This window comes from Carcharodon carcharias, chromosome 12 (assembly GCF_017639515.1).
Source record: "Carcharodon carcharias isolate sCarCar2 chromosome 12, sCarCar2.pri, whole genome shotgun sequence".
NCBI lineage: Eukaryota > Metazoa > Chordata > Chondrichthyes > Lamniformes > Lamnidae > Carcharodon > Carcharodon carcharias.
Window position 1 is genome coordinate 55,605,574 of NC_054478.1, and position 17,868 is coordinate 55,623,441.

General features: G+C 42.0%; 1 protein-coding gene across 4 annotated transcripts in view; it reads left to right on the top strand.

The window, feature by feature from the left end:
* The first annotated feature begins 416 nt into the window (after positions 1-416).
* cfap221 (cilia and flagella associated protein 221) overlaps positions 417-17,868 on the top strand; it is a 236,769-nt gene continuing 219,317 nt past the window's right edge. For 2 of the 4 annotated variants that reach the window (XM_041200050.1, XM_041200053.1), the window contains exon 1: positions 417-510. The gene's annotated coding sequence lies outside the window, so the exon portion shown is untranslated. The remainder of the gene's footprint in view (positions 511-17,868) is intronic. The other 2 variants (XM_041200051.1, XM_041200052.1) reach the window with 2 other exon arrangements.

The window sequence follows — 17,868 nt, forward strand, 5'->3', positions numbered from 1 at the left end:
TAAATGCTCCATCTCCAAATAAACTTACAGAATATTCCCCCGTATCTGGAGTCCTGCTGGCCTATTAACCTCCAAAACATCCTGCCCAGCATGGCGCAGAGGCCATCTGTTGTGTTTTTTTTTTGTTTGCTGTCCAGATCTGTCAAATCTCACAAATCTGCGTGTATAATGCAATTGGCATCGCTTTGTGGTCCTAAATCGTTATGTTAACCTTTACTGCTCCGAGGGATCATGACAGCATCGCTTTAAAGAGCTGGAGGAAGGAGGGAGATTAAATTCTCTTTCCATATTAAAGTGTTACAGTTGGGTAATAATAAGACTTTAAATGTTTGTTGCTGGAACAACGAACAAGCTCGAACTCATGAGCGAAACTCAAGCATTAAGGAACAGGCGGCCTTCAGTCACTTGACCGGAAGTGGCTGTTTGTTTTGGCGACTCTGTTGCTGTGGTAACTGGGATTGTCCAGGAGGACGGAGGGGTCGGAGCCATTGGTGACCCAGCCGCGTGTGGGTGAGTGCACTCAGGGCAAATATGTTACAAAAAGTCACCGAGTTTAGTTCCTGCTTTGCTTAATCAGCTATTGTGTAACAAGACAGAGAGAGAATCCAGCTTTTATTCTTCCTACTTGATGCATTTGGTGCAGGCAGCGAGATGCCATCCTAGCTGACATTGCGGCTCCCTATGCTGTTGGCTGTTTATTTAAGGGGCAGTTGTTAGCAAGGATACTCCCTCCCTCGTACCTTTGTTTGTTTTTATACCACGTTTGGACCCACCAGCACCTTTGACGGGCGTGGGGCAGCGACAGCAGCAGAGATGGCAGATCGCTGGTTCAGAAAATATATCGACCCCTCCCCCACTTATCGAAGGCACCAGTGACAGTGGATAATGCTCTCCTGGTATAAATTCAACCCAGCGTCAGCCCTTATCTTTACACGGGAAGACGGATCTTTTCTTCTCTAAGCGCAGCTCTCCTCGTGTCACAAGTGGCAGGGAAATCGAAAGCAGTAACAATTGCACAGCCACAGTAGAACACCAATCTCCTACACATGCCGTTCAGATGTCGTATAATTAATATAGATTTACTTAAGCTAAGAATGGACTATGTTGCTTGGAGGTATAGCATATCTGATGCTGCAGAAATGAATACATATCGCTCAATCTAGAATTCTATTTGCAGTACAGTGCCCATGAATTATAAATGTGATTGGGTCATCAAAGTTCCATGCGTGCTCTTTCAGGATACAAAATATGTTAAATTAGAGTTGTGATAAATTGTGACTGTAAATAGATTATATTCCAGTATTGGACTTCAAGCACAGTTTATTGGTGTCAAAGAATTGGCAAGCTTTCTCAATATCCCAATAAATCTTGACTAAACCAATCTTTAAGGCAAGGCCAAAGAAAAGTGAGGAGAAAGCCAAGAAGTCACCTCAGCTTAACTTTTACATTTTCTAAGTATTTATTCTGGGTCAGAGGATTTGGCAGCATAAAGGCAGCGGTATTCAATTATGCCGGGAAAAGGCAGACACGATAGAAGATTAATGTAAATTTATCTAAGATTTCAATGGGATATTCCTAGGCTGACTGTGTGGCAATAAATCTGAAGAACTATGAATGAAGCAAATGCATGCACGCCAAATTTGTCATGCCAGTGACAGAAGGAAATAGTGCATAAGTCAAGAACTGGTACTACACGTTTTGGGTGGGACAAGAACAAGAATATCATTCTGGATCCCTTCAAATTCTGGGAGAACATGGCAATGAATAAACGATCTGAATATCTTTCAACCCTTGCCAAGGTGATGTTGCAGTAACATTGCAATTATGTATACCCACTTACACTTCTTTAAAGAGAATTTCAGTTGGTCTCTCTTGGGTGTTGTAAACACATTGTGTGAGCCCAACAAGTTTTCCTGATCGCCCAACTTATACTCCCTCCCTGTTTTGCCACATTTATCCCTCTGTGCAAAACGTACAGAAATGTGTAAACTTCTCAGTGGATATATTGATAAGTAACTTGCAATGTATCATGACCCAAAAATATGTTTCTGAATTCACCTTAAAAAATTTTTACAAAATAAAAAACACCCATGCAGTAGGATGAATAAGATCATTTAATGAACAAACTGTATTCTAATGATCATCATAAGTAGAATTCCAGAGTGTGAGAAGGGATGCGAGAGAATAACACTTCCATATCCGAAGCTGCAGATGTGTTCGTTGATCCTCCTCCTGCAGATACCATACCCTACGAGGGCATTGGCGACCATGAGCTTCCACTGGATTGGTCCATGATAATGCTTGGCAAATTATTGCAGTTGCCTTCTGGAGTATGGCTAATCAGGAAACTCTCCCACTCTTACCACCTGCCAACAGGCATATTGGAAGGATTTTGTTTGGCCACATTATTAATGTACCTTCCATGGCCATGAAGTCCTGAAGTGGGAAATGAACCCTGAGCTTCTGGCCAAGACATAAGAACACTATCACTGCGCCACAAGACCTCCCTGTGTTTATTGATATGTAAACAAAATCCAGAATTGAGCTATAGGCTCAGCTGATGTTTAACTGAGCCAATTGGTTTATTGTGCTGCCAGTGAATCACAAATTGGTCTGTTAGAACATTTCCTTATTTATGACATGCCAGTGTTATAATGTCATTTATGACACATAAGAGGCCATTCATCACATTGAGTCTATGCTGGTTCTCTGTGGAGCAGTCCAGTCAGCCCCATTCCCCCACTCTCTCCCCATAGCCCTGAAAGTTTATTTCCTTCAAATGTCCATCTAGTTTCCTTCTGAAATCATTGATTATCTCTGCTTCCATTACACTTGTGGGCAGTGAGTCCCAGCTCATCACCACTCACTGAAAAAAGTTATTCCACACATTTCCATGCACCTCTTGCCACAAACTCAAATCTGTGACCCCTGTCCTTGTACCATGAGCTAATGGGAACATTTTTTCCTTGTCTACCTTATTGTACCTATTAGATCACTGCTCAATCTCATTTGCTCCAAGGAGAACAACTCCAGCTTAACCTCGTTGGCAGGGGAGGGGTTGGCGAGAAGAAGAGAGATTGTGATTGAGGTGGGAAGGAGAGATCATGGTCAGAGAGATCTTCAGGGGGAAGAGAGGTCTTTGGGGGAAAGAGAGATTGTGGTCAGGGAGGAAGAGAGATCATGGTCGAGGAGAGGAAAGAGAGATCGCGGTAGGGAGAAAAGGAGACATCATATCGGAGACAGGAGAGATTGTGGTTGAGGAGTAAGAGATAATTATGGTTGAGGAGGAAGAGAGGTGGTGGTTCAAGAGAAGATTGTGGTTAGGTTGACTTGTGATCGTGGGGGTGAGATTGTGCTTGGCGAGATATCCTGTTGGGAGTAGAGAGCATAGCAATGGGATATCGAAGATAGCTGGAGGAGACTGCACAGGATTGATAGAGATTATAGAAAGATTGTGGTGGTGGGGGTAGAGATCGTGGGGAGTATCATGGTCAGTGTGGGGAGAGATTGTGGGCTAGGCAGAGATTGTGCTCAAGGGGAAAGTTTGAGGTCAGAGGACACAGTAGAATTTGGGACAGATGGTTCAAACTGAAAATAGTTGGATTGGGTTTGAAATTTTAAATTCTTACACGCTCTCAACCACCCATTCTTCGGTGGGGGGTGTTAAATGGCCTCCATTGAGTTTTGAATGACATAACAGAATATGCAAAGTTAACAAATTATTGTATCAAAGAATAGACTTTAACTGATGTATTGTAATACATTCAATGCTTTTTTACACAAATAACATTATATCAGTGTATTCTAATGTCAGAGGATAATCCATTATCCTCCTTCTTACAATTGTAATAGCCTATAACATATTAAATCTAAGCTACTTAACATAAAGTGAAAACTAACCAATTATCTATACCTAATGCAACATCCCAATATTAGTAGGAAACACCTGGTCCCGCCCTTGGTGGGAATTTTCGTGGGCTGGACAGAAAACTCAGAGAAGCAGCCAAAAGACAATTGACTTTGGGTGGGAATTTCAGTGGGACTGGAAGTTCCCGGCCATGATGCTCCATTGTTGTGCGCTTTGCAATATCTGCGTCAAAATATCATGCTTTGTCACAGTTAGTTTAATTGCAGTTAGTTGTGCTTCATTGGGCAGGATTTTCCGCTTGGCATGCAGGTCCGTGCCCAATACTTCTGAGCATGAAATAGTATACAATGACATCAGAGGACTGTGCCAACGTTATTGTGCACTCGCATGATATTTGGATCGACAGGCGCATGTGAGAGTAGCAGCGTGCCTGCCGACAATTAAGAGGTCTATTAAGGCCATTAATCAATTAATTAACTGATTTTTTGCTGCCTGTCCAACATTATGGTTGGCCAGCAGGCGAATCGACCAGGTGGCCTTTGGATTTTTGAGCAAATCTTGTCCAACTGCGGGATGACATTTCTGATATTAATTTAAAAAAAAATGTTTGTGCAGAATTTTTACCATCAACACGCTTAGGTGAGTGATTCTTAGGGGTTGAAATTTTTTCCAGGATTTTAAAACCTTTATTTAAGGGTTTAAAATTCTCCACTGCCTTCAGGGAGCTTTCATTGCATGCTGACGTCAGCCCACCTCACACCCCCATCCCGGCATAGCTGAGCCTTTCGTTGTGCGTTTCGTGCTGGCTGGCTGTTAATTGGCCAGCCAGCGTGAAATCGTGGTCAGAGGCTGATCGCAGGCGGTGGGCCATTTCCCGGCCGCTTCCTAGCCCACCCGCCACGTCCGCCCGACGACCTCAAAATCCTGCCCATTGTATAGTGTAGGCCAAATTCCTCCCGGATACTTCAAAAGGCCCAAAAAGTTTGCTTCAAAAATTAAAGTATTTTTAGAGCAAAATTTCTTGAAAACACATTTGTTGTTTTGCTTTAATAATTGATTGCCAAACAAAATCAATTCTAATGAAGGATTTCAAACTGTTATGAATGAGAAACTCACAAATTATTACATTTTTTTGGCTAGTTTCAATATACAGCATTTTATTAATAGAAAAAGATATACAACTTAATTTTTGCTTTTAGGCAGTGACTCAAAATAATTCAAATGGTTTTGTTCCCCTATTTTTTGGCATAGTAGAAACAAAAAATATAATAGTGAATGGTCAGCATGAATTTCAAAAGGGAAAAACTTGTTTGACCAAACTTATAGAGTTGTTTGAGGAGGTAACAGAGAGAGCAGACAATGGCAATGGACTTGATGTAATTTATCTGTATTTTCAAAAGGGCTTTGATAATAGACTAATGAAATTCAGAGAATGTAGAGTGCTGTAAATCTTATGTAATCATATATGTTTCATTAAAAAGTTGACAAAAGTTATGAATGCAGGAGCACTGGACAAAAATTTTACAATCAAGTATTTTATAAAAATGTGTTAGCTTGCATTTAAAAACTAGGTTATTCTATTATGCTTTATAACTTCTACTGTTAACATTTTTATTTGGAAGCTCATTTTTGCAAACATGCTATAGAAACCAATACTCTTAATGTCAGGGAAATAAATTAAAACCTGAAGTTTAAGCAGGACATCAGTCTAAAGAATAGGAAGCTTTAAATACTCACCATTCTAGGTAATTCATCCAATCGTACACTGATCTGGAATTCTGGCTCATAGTCAGAAAATTAAGCTTTTCCATTCACACTTACTGTGTCTTGTATTAAAGAAAATCAGTTCAGGAAAGATGATTTCCAGATCACTTTTTCCAGGGGATGAATAATGCACTTCCAAATCAGGAGTGTTCCCTGCATCCAGAGACGTATTACCGGGTGTGATAACGCGGGTGTCATTTCATCATGCCAGTTTTGTGTAATACTGCTGGCGAGCAGGCTTAAAATCAGGAGCCTGCCTGCATTATGTAAATTTAATTTAAGTGAGTATTTAAGATTGTTAATGACCCAATTAACTGCCTTGTAGGTTGTGTACCTAAGAGTCAGAAACAGGTCCAGGCAGCGGGCGATCAACGGGGGAGTCCCGCCCGATTGTTTGTCCCTCTTCCGCGGCTACGTTCGCGGCCGGATGTCCCTGGAGAGGGAGCACGCGGTGTCTGCTGGCACTCTCGAGGCCTTCCGTGCTAGGTGGGCACCGCGGGGACTGGGGTGTTTTATTGACCCCTTTAATTACATTTTGGTTTAAAGTTTGTAAGGTTCCTTTAAACTTTGCTCGAAAAAAAAAAGAGTCAGACTCATGCCATGTGTGGTTCCCATTTTTTTAAGGGGAAGCCTTTTAGAGTGGGTTTAAAAGCTTCAGCTGAGCCCTGAATCTCAGCTTAGCAGTTGGTAGATCTGTAACTGCTGAGAATGAGCAGAGTTTCCATTTCAAAATCATATTCATTAGAGGCCTTTTCTCAGCTGCTGAGTGCTTTATTTTGTTCCTGGCCATCTCCAGGGCTGTGAAGTATCTGAGAGAGATGGGCATTGTAGTCTCGGTGGGAGAGGAGAGAAAGGTGAGGAGGAGGAGGAGAGTTAGAGGAAGAAGGGCAGAGCGGGAGCTCCAGGAATCACTGGTGGTGAATGAAGGGGCCAGAGCTGTGCCAGACCCTTGAGGGTCATGAAGGTGTCAGACGGGGGAGACGGTACCGTAGTGGTAATGTTGCTGGATTACTAATCCAGAGGCCCAGGCTAATGCCATGAGGACATGGGTTCAAATCCTGCCATGGCAGCTGGTGGAATTTGAATTCAGTTAATAAATCTGGAATATAAAGTTAGTCTCAGTAATGGTGACCATGGAACTATCATCGATTGTTGTAAAAAAAAAACCATCTAGTTCACTAATGTCTTTTAGGGAAGGAAATTTTCCATCCTTACCTGGTCTGGCCCACAAGTTACTCCAGTCCCACAGCAATGTGTTGACTCTTAACTGCCCTCTGAAATCCCACAAAAGAATAAGGAATCCTCAGTGGAGGCGCAGAAGGCCTCCACAGACAGGGATTGAACTATCTGCAAGAGAAAGCTCAGGCAATCAAGAGCCACAGTCACATCACTTTGTGACATGCTTGCAAGGAGGTCTCCCCCAAATGTGTAGGGGTGGGCACCGCTCTGAATGTTACTGTATCGCTCAACTTCTTTGCAACAGACTCCTTACACACAGCCATTGGAGACCTCAGTGGCATCACACAACCTGCTGCACACCATTGTATCAAGGTCTTCAGTGATGCAATGTTTCGAAGGGCAGGGAATTATATTTCCTTCACATTGATGACCAGAGTCAACTGGACAGAGCCAGAGGTTTTGCGGCGATTGTAGTTTTCTCCAGGGTGCAGGGAGCCATTGGTTGTACTCACACTCTCTTAAAGGCTTATGCTGGACACGCCTGCACCTTCAATAGGAAGGGCTCCCATTCTTTGGACATCCAGCTGGTCTGTGATCATCATTGATGGATCATGCAGGTTTGTGCCAGGTACCCGGGCTGCAGCCACAACTCCTTCATCCTTTGAAACTCACAGGTGCCAGACCTATTCAGTGGCCCTGATTCCTTCCATCCTATGAATGGCTCTTGGTGACAAAGGGTATCCATTGAAGAGATGGCTAATGGCACCTATGAGGGTGCTCAGAAAAGAGGCAGAGAGGGGGTACAATGAGAGCCACAGGAGCACCACAGCCATCATTGAGCAGACCATCGGTGTCTTGAAGATGAGATTCCGATGCCTGGACAGATATGGAAGGGCATTTCAGTACTTCCCCTCACATGTGTCCCTGATGGTCATGGTGTGTTGTGCCCTCCATAACCCTGCAATCCCAGGAGGGGATGCTCTGGAGGATGAGTGCATGGAGATAGGGACCAACCCTCAGAGGATGAGGGTGAGGATGAGTTGAGGGCTGTGAAATGAGGCGATATTCAGGTCAAAGGCCCTGGCAATGATCACATGGATGGCTATGTCACCAGGGATCCATTAATAAAGCAGCGGTTTCAATAATCTCAAAACTCCCGGCAGCAGAGATGCATGGTCGCAATGTGTACAATCCTTTGCCCGTGAGTATTGAGCGAGTCCTGTCACTGTCATGTCAACACACTAACCCTCCCCCAACAAAAACACACAAGTCCTCCTGCCCTGCATCAACATTATTAAGCTTTGCGCTACCTCCAGATGCAAGTATCACAGCCACAGCACAGGATTAAAACATTGCATGTGAGATATGGAACAAAAACAGAAAATACTGGAAAAACTCAGCAGGTCTAGCAGCACCTGTGGAGAGAGAAACAGAGTTAACGTTCTCGAATCATATGACCCTTGTTCAGAGCTGAAGGGAAGTGGAAATGTGATGAAATTTCTACTGTTTAAGGGGGGTGGAGCAGGTGGAGCTGGGTAGAAGGCCAGCAATAGATGGGAACAAAGGAGAGATTGATAAAGACGTCATGAACTGAAGGACAAAGGGAGTGTTACTGGTAGTGAACAGGGCTTAAAAAGGTGCTGATAGTGAAATATGGGTTTATTTACAAAGGTGAAAGGAATATTAACAAACACAACAATAAGCAACTCACCCCTGTGTCGTTCTTGGTGGCTGCTGTGGAATTTTTTTTTTTGATGCATTTACAGGTGCTCCAGTGCAGTGCTCCCCCTTGCTGCCTGCTGCTGCACTGGTGAGTGGTGGCAGATCTGCCACCTCTCTTGCCCTGTGCAGCTACAGCCTTGAGTGGCCCACCACTTTAGAAGACCCCTGCCGAGACACAGGTGAACCTTCAGTTGGTGCGGCACTGCACAAGGACTGTGTCAATGGTGGATAGAGGAGATGCTGCCCCTTTCAGAAGTGCCCTGAGAGGTACTTCCAGCTGGCAGCAGCTGCTCATTCTCTGCCACAAGGACTGTTTGGTCCTCCCTGCCAACTGGTGAGATACCAGGAGTTGGGTCTGTGCCCATGCTCCCAGTTCCCCTGTCACCGTGACCCTGGGCCCCTGAGCTCAGAGCCAGGGCAATGGTATCCAGGTTGGAATGCATACCAATGATTGTGTCTGCAATGCGCTTGGTTTGCCTCTCCAGGACAGTTGCCGGTCTGTCCATGCAGGAAGCTTGGCACTCCAAAGGGTGGGTGATCACAGTGCATATGGCCTGGATACACACCCTCACAGTCCGGGCCAGAGCACTCTGATATACCTACCAAATCTTCACACCAGTCTGTGCATGTCCCCAGTCTGACACAATAATCTATGCCGAGGTGCCAATATCTGCGATGGTGCTTGGTGCAGAGAGAGGATGTGACACTGCATCTTCCAAGGGTTCTTCCTCCTCCTCACTGGGGAGCTGAGCTGAAGAGAGGTCACCTGTGACAAAGCGAAATAAGTAAGGGGGTTAGTGGGTATCACAGACCTTGCCACATCAATGCAATGACAATAAGCTCTGTCTAACATGAGTGATGAGACTCTACAGACACAATATACACTTGAACGATCATCTGAAGTTTCTGATGACGAAACTTGTCAGGTCTTCAATGTCTGAACTATATTAACCAGCTTCATTGAATCATGCTGATCCTCCATTACCTTCCACTTGCCCTCTCCCCTTTTCCATGTGTTTGAGCCTTTTGCCATCTCACCAGACCCAGGCCTTGCTGGAGGGCTGGGGGTAAGCATTCCTGCTCCTCCTGACCCACAAGCAGTGCTGGAAAAGCACTTGGTTGCTGTATCCAGCCAATATTGCCTCCCTTCAGTTATCAAGATTCCCAAGCCTTAAGAAATTGAATTTTCAGCAATTAAATGTAAAGCCTTTTAAAATCTGAGGCACACAGATTAATCAGGATATTTAAATTACTGACCCACCTCCTGAGAGCAGGTTACTTTTCCACTCCCCAACACACGCTGGTTAAACCTGAAGTAGGCAAAATTGAAGATGAATTTTAGAATTTAACCCATTTCTCTCCCTTTCATCCTGGACTAGCTACTGTCTGTGATAAAAACTTACTGCAGATTTATGCATGCTATAGTGAAAATACAGTAATATAGTTGATGGACAAACATAAGCATAAAATAATAGAGGAAAAATATAATTTATGTATTATTAAAAAACTGTTCAAAGTATAGCACATGTAAAAGAAAGATGAAATATGGAAGATGTAAAATGCAAGTAAAAAAACACTATAGGAGCATGCGGGAAATTATCAGAGGACATAAGAGAATGAAATAGACTCAGATACTATGTATCTTAGAAATGTTTTTGTTTAAGAATATTTATGAGTAATCTAAGTAGCAACTACAATGTCAACAAATTATTGATCATTTTAATTGGAATGAACTTTGTAAATAGATTAAATGATTAATTATTATTAATTGGATATAATTATTGAAAAGAGCAATTTGAGCCTCACATTAAGCTATTTTAGTGAGTTTGATGGTCCAGATCTTCCAGTCAACATCGATGTTGCATGTATTGCAACCCAACCTTTTTGCGCACTTTCAACCGGATCTTCTGATCACGGCTGCAGCAGTGATTGGTCAGCGGAGCCATCCCCGTGGAAGATTGACGAGCGTAGAGAAGGTGCATAAAGAGAGGACACGCCCCTTTTTATAACTTAAGCTGCTGTTTTAAGTGGGTTAGTGAGTGAGTGGGTGAGTGAGTGGGTGGGTGGGTGCATGAGTGAATAGATGGGTGGGCACGGTGGGGGAGTGGCTGGGTGGGGGAGTAGTCAAGTTGGGGTAGAGGTGGGTGAATGAGTGGGTGTGTGAGAACTCAGGTGGGCTCTGTAGTCAGGTGGGAGGAGAAGTTGCGTGGGACAATAGTTGGGTGGGGGGCAGTCGGATTGCCTCAGGGTGGTTGTTGGATGGGTGCTATAGCTAGGTTGGGTCGAGGGGTAGGTGGGCTGGGTCCAGGGGTTTGATGGGTTGGGTCGGGTCAGGTAGTCGGGTCAGGGGGTAGTCGATTTATGTCGGGGAGTTGATTGGCGGGAAGGTTGGTTGTAATAGTCAGTTCAGTTTCGCTGGCTAATCTCTGAGTTAGACCAGGTATTAACCAGTGTAACATTTCCTGGGTAAGTATCCAGGTAAGTCCTACATATCTGGCCCAAGTCTCTAACACTGAGTTCAGTGTCAGAGACTTTTCCGGAGGGTCCGGGCAGCAGAAATCAGCCCATTGGAAGATTAAACTTTCTGGGCAATTTGAGCATATGTTTGTACGTCTTGATGCACATCTTCCAACTTAAGTCCAGATTTTGATCATACAGATACTGGAAGATTTGGGCTGATAATTCGAAGAAAGTAACAGCACACTTCTTTTTCTTGGATGTTGCTAAGCATTTGCCATGGGAGTCTTGTGAATGAATTCAGTAAAAATTAACTAGTTTTGCACTGACATAAGAACATAAGGGAAGTATATTGATTGCTCTACTTTTGACTTAGTCATTGCTGAAGTTGTGTAGTTTTTCACTTGTAATATTCAACAATTTCACACAGTTAACAATTGGAACATCAATTAATTGAGAATCTTTAGCACAATGCTGATGATTTTTGTATGTTACAATTTATCTGTTTCTAGAACAAAGTGGAAGTATTTTGCTTATTTCATTTTGGTTTATTGGTTGCAGAAAAATGCCATGCAAGGGAAATTGAAAAAAAAAACTCAGTACAAACTGTTCCTTCAGCTATTTTAAAGTTCCTTCTTTAAAAATATTGCTCTCTGAATACTTGGTATAAGTGTTAAAATATATCAAAAATGATCAACTTTGATCTCAGTATCCCCAGTATTCTTTTTAAATAGCTATACTAGAATTGGGCTCAAATCATTGTCCAGTGTGCCATGTTTTTAAAATGAACACTGAGCTTTTTAAAAGGTCTGTACATCAGTGGCAGTACTTCGGGTGTTCCTTACAGCAGTGTCTACTTGAATAGCAACTGTTTGATAGGCTGTTAGAGCATTGTTTTGCATCATTATCAATAACACAAGAATGTTTACACTGGTTCAAATCCAGTAAAAATTAAATGATTTGTAATTCCCAGGACTTTGTTACAAATGCCATATCTTAATATTTGTCACTAATAAGAAACAGAGAGACAACATTTTATAGAGTAAAGAAGTTAGGCAGGTATTTCTGCTAGGTTGCAATGTTTTCTAAGTGTAATTGACCCAAAATTGATGAAAACCAGCACAGATTACCACCAGCGCAAATCAAGTTTTCATGATCTTTTGTGCTAGCTTAAAAGTAGCTTGGTAAAGTCAGTTCCGCCCATGAAACTAGCCATGCCCTCAGATCGAATTAATTACAATTAGCAGAAATTCACAAGGGTATCATGTGTAGTTCTTTGAGGAGGCTCTTATTTAGGCATGGGGACACCAATAGGCATGTTTTAAAAGCTTTTTTAAAAAAAAACCAAAGAACTTATTGCCATTGTACACTGATGTAGCCAGTAAACAGTTCTGTTTGTTTTTTTTAACATCATTCCGTTATTTAAATTCTAAAAACAATTATTTAAATTCTGGTTACTCACTGATGATGGATCAGACTCCGATTAAGATGACTAGATTTTATTAACAAAGCTGCACCAGGCTAAATACATCAAAGTAAAATTTCTAATGCATAATTTAAGAAATGAATATTCTAAAATGGTATCTGATTGTTCTAGATCTTGATAGAATTTACATTGAGGAAAATCACCCATTGTACCCAAAGTGGAATTTCTTTGCCTTACAAATGTATACTCGGTTTTCAAGACACAGTTGAATCCTTAGTTCTGAATGCGGTTTCTTTTTGATTTTTTTCAAATTATGATTAGTTGTATAGGATGCAACATTTGAGTCAAGTAATGTAGTTTAGAATACTTGATTTGAATAACAATTGATAAAAGGTTTTGCATCTATAAGAAGATTCTACAATAGAGTTGCATATCTATAATATCTTCCAGTCCTATCTAACTTACACTAACAGCAACCATATACTATGTGACAATCACTGCCACTCTGCATGCTACTACTTTGCTAAGAGTTAAAACAACAGGCTCAGATCTGTAAGCAAATTGGAATAACCGAGAGTTGCCAACACTTGTTGATGTATCCCTTGAGGTTTCACGTCGTGGCCCATTCCCACACTCCTGCCATTGGTCACCTGACGTCCATCCTTGCAGTCACATCCAATTGGAAAGCAAACAGACTTCTTACCAGACTGGATAATTCTTGATTTCCAGTCAAACAACTCTTTTCCAATTTCCAATATTTTTATGCTTAATAAACAGTGTTTAAAGAAAATGCAAAAACAAAACTTTTTTTGAGTATCACAATCATTTTTTTGTCTTAGGATGCTCGCAACAGTGTCTTGGAGATTAATCTTTAATCCTGGCTCAGATGTGTAATCTCGCTACTTCTTTACCAACTCATTGGTGACCACTTTCACTATCTGTTCAGATTTAGTATTGGTATTCTTTTTTCTAACCATTGCTGTTTCCTCTTCAGGTAAGTTAGTTGTAGTTTTCTCAATATCCAAATTATTCTTTAATAATGGCACTAATGGTATAGATGCTGAAACTCTTCCTACATTCAGACCTGTTCCTGTAGGATATTCTCACCAAACTTTGGCAAAGGTATATCTACTATTTGGGAAATGGATGAAACTAGTTCTTTACTTGTTGGTGTATCCCAATGATGTTAAAACACCCGAAAATTCCCCGATACTGCGGGGAAGGCTCAGGATAGTCAGTTAAGTAAAATCACTGCACAAAACAAAAGGCAAAGAGGTTGGGACTGCCATTGCAGCAGCAGCCCGCCAAAAACTGACAAGCTTGAGAAGATTCTTTGAAAAAAATTGCTTACTGCGGCGCCATCTTTATAACCCGTACAGCATTTAAAGCTGTACTCACAAAAATTTTAAATAACCATGGATAATATATCAACTTTACCAGACCAATTTGAACTGTTGCAAGGGTCAACTCAGATGCCAATTTGGATGTCCAGGAGAGGAAAATGTTTTAATTACTGGAGTACATCAGGTCTAACTAGGAAAGCAGAGGAAGTCCAGATCAATCTGTTTTTGCATTTGTTTGGTGAGTTTGTGGATGAAGTAATCCTAATACATTGTATTGATGAATCCTTAACCAGCTTTTGATGAGGTAGTAAAAGCCTTTGACAAATATTTTAATCTTCAAGTTGTGAAGTGTGCAGAGTTTTAAAAGAGGGAAAAAAACCTCTGCCCTGCTTCCCCAACTGGCAACCCACCCCTCCCCCCACCCCAGGTAAAGCTATGAAAGGGTAAAAGACAATACTGAAGGAAACCAACTGATGGTGCCAAGCAGGCAGAGAACCAGCTGGAAGTCTTGAAAATAACTTTTTTGAAAATGCCGATGCATTTCCTGAACTGCAGCAGGAAGTGGCAGTACTGAGCCACCTGACTATGATCGACAGGAAAGTTGTGTGTTCCAAGCTACAAGCAGATAGTGAAGCCATGAATAGCACGATTACTGAACTGAAACAAATTAAACTTTGCTGGAGACAGTCCAGGCCAACAGTAAAACCAAAATGAATGACAAGGACAAAGCTGTGCTGCTGGCAGAGAAAGAAAAGACAGAAATAAGATCGGAAAATGTTCATATTAAAGCTGAATTGAAAGATTTGAAACACAGGATTCAAGTTCAGTATGTGTCTTTGGAAATGCATGATGAATTCAAGTCTTCAATGAACCAAAGTTTTCAGGATCTGAACAAGCAAATTTCTGAGCTGTCAAAAAGATACACAGCGGCTTTGAAAGAAACAGGCTGAATGTTGAGAAGAAATTGCTGATGAATCAAACCAGTTGCTTGAATGCAAAATTAAGAATCAAAATTGATGAAATCCTTGAACTTCAATTCAATCTGAAAAACACGAAAGAGGAGATGTTCAGTGTGGATGAGAAAATTCAGACTTTGAAAGCAGATATGGAAACTTCTAAGAAATAAAATGAGGATCTGACAAATGAGTTGCATGAGTATAAGGAGCAGACAGTGACCACGGAAGAAAAACGTACATGGACTTACAGGGTGGACAAAATGATGCCAGGGCGTCAGCTGCAAAGTGGAAGACAGTCCCTGCTACCTGAAAGTTTATAAAATATACAGGAGACAGCTCAGCAACAAATCTGAAAATTAATTGTTATCGATGTGAAAGTAACCATATCCCTGAAATTTACCATTTTAAAGAGGTGAAGTGATATTATTGTCGTAAAAGAGGACACATACTGAAGCAATGTAAAGCAAGATTGAGACAGACTCTCAGGCAGCAAACTAAACTGAAGTACATAATGTGGAAGAACCAGAAACCACTAATTCCAATGTTTATTCTCTATTTAATGTGAAAGTAGGGAAAAGAAAGCCAATCACTATTACTCTATAGGTTAATGGCAACCCTTTGATTATGGAAGTGGATACCGATGCATCAACCACTGTTGTGGGGGAGCACACATTCAAATATTTAAACAAGGGTACTCAACAATTGAATATGGAGCAGACTTCAAGCAAACTGAAAATGTATAGTGGTGAATCCATACAAATGAAAGGTATTACCCACTGTACTTGTTTATTACAAGCATCAGGCAGCACAGCTCCCTGTGATTGTCGTGGAAGTTGAAGGACCAAGCCTCCTAGGTCATGATTTGTTAAAGAAAATTAAACTGAATTGGTCTGAAAGTTTCCAGTTGAGAGCTGGAGGACTGCCAGAACTGTTAAAGGAATATGACAAGGTCTTTCGAGCAGAACTGGGGAAAATGAAGGGCCTGCAGGCCGAGATCCATGTTGACTCTGAAGCACCTCCTTATTTATTTTAAAACCAGGCCAGTGCCTTATGCCCTGAAAGAGAATGTTGACACCAAATTAAACCATTTAGAGAAGCTGGGTATTATTCAGCCAGTCCAATTTTCAGGATGAGCAGCACCCATAGTCCCTGTCTTGTAACCGGATCAGACCATCCGTATCTGTGGAAATTACAAGTTAACAGTAAACAAGGCTGCCAAATTGGACAAGTACCCTATCCCCAGGATTGATGATGTATATGCCAAATTAGCAGGAGGGAGAATTTAGACTAAATTAGATATGAGTCATGCATATTAGCAGCTGGAATTGGATGATACATCCAGAGGATTTGTAACTATAAACACACACACAAAGGTGTGTATGAACACACGCGCCTGCCTTTCAGTGTTTCTTCAGCCTGTGTGACTTTCCAGAGGATGATGGAAAGCTTGCTGCAAGGACTACCTCAAGTCATGGTCTACCTGGACGACGTCTTAATAACTGGGCTAACAGAAGCGGAATACGTGGCTAACTTGGAAGAAGTCTTAAAACAATTCTTGGAAGCAGGGGTACGCTTGAAAAGGAAAAAACAATTCTTGGAAGCAGGGGTACGCTTGAAAAGGATAAGTGTACCTCTCAGGCAAGTGAAGTCATTTACTTGGGCCACCGGGTGGATGTCCAAGGGTTACACCCGGTGGAAGAAAAAGTTAAAGCTATTAAGGAGGCACCCTCACCTACAAATGTCTCAGAACTCAAGTCATTCTTGGGTATGGTAAATTACTATGGTCAATTCCTACCCAACCTATCAATGGTCCTAGCCCCTCTACACTCATTATTAAAGAAAAACCAACGTTGGTCTTGGAAGTAACCTCAAAAAGAATTCTTCATGAAAGTTAAACAGCTCTTGTACTCTTCGAACTTGTTAGTACGCTACGACCTGACTAAAGAATTGGTGCTAACTTGAGATGCATCCCATTATGGCACTGGAGCAGTACTATCTCACAAGATGGATGATGGTTGAGAAAGACCAATAGATTATGTATCCAGAACCATCTCTACGGCCGAAAAGGGTAACTCACAAATTGAGAAAGAAGGCTTATCGGTTATTTTTGGAGTTAAAAAATTCCATGGCCAGACTCTTTAGCTCGTCGGGCGGGCAGAAGCCCACCCAGCCGAGCGTAAAATGATGTGCGATGATGTCAGGCGAGCGTCCCAACATCGTCACGCACTTGCACGATATTTTGGTCGGCAGGCGTGCGCCGGAGTTGGTAGCGCACCTGCCGACAATGAAAAGACCTATTAAGACCATTAAAAAGGTAATTGAAATAAATTTTTCGCTGCCCGTCCAATCTTATGGTTGGCAGACAGGTAAAAGGGCCAAGCGACTTTGCATTTTTTAGGAAACCTCATCTACGGGCAGGATGAGGTTTCCAATGGCTAATAAAAATGACATAAATTTTAAAACACTTCATTAATAACATGTCCCTGCTCATGTGACAGAATGAGGGGACATGTTTTATAACATTTTAGAATCTTTATTTTAAATGTTTTAAACATTTAAACTTTTCCAGCACGCACCCCGTGCGCATGCACGAACTTGCGCTCCTACCCTCAATCCCCCCTTCCCCCCTCCCACACACACACACACACACACACACACACACACACACACAGGCATCGCTGAGCACTGCCACATGCGTTTCATGCTGGGCAGGCCTTAATTGGCACGTGAGTGTGAAATCGCGGTCTGTCCCTGATTGCGATTCAGCCTGCCCCCACCGAGCCCACCATAAAAGAGCATCATAAAAAACTTCTATGCTTCCTGTTTGGTTATAGAACCCCACACAGGTTCAACACCTTCAGAATTACTTATGAAGTGCCGGCTTCATACGAAATTAAGCCTGGTACTTCGCAATTTGGAGGGGAAGGTAGAGAACAGTCCAGGAATCAAAAAGTGACACATGATTTGCATAATCGAGAGTGAGAATTTAGTGTCGGTGAGACAATATTTGTACGAAACCTGGTGGTGGATCAAGTTGGTTACCTGGTGTAATAGTTCCTGTGACCGGGCCGTTGTCGTACCACGTAGAAGTGGAGAGTAGGATCACCCAAAAACACATGGATCATTTGAGAAGAAGGGAGATACCCCATCAAA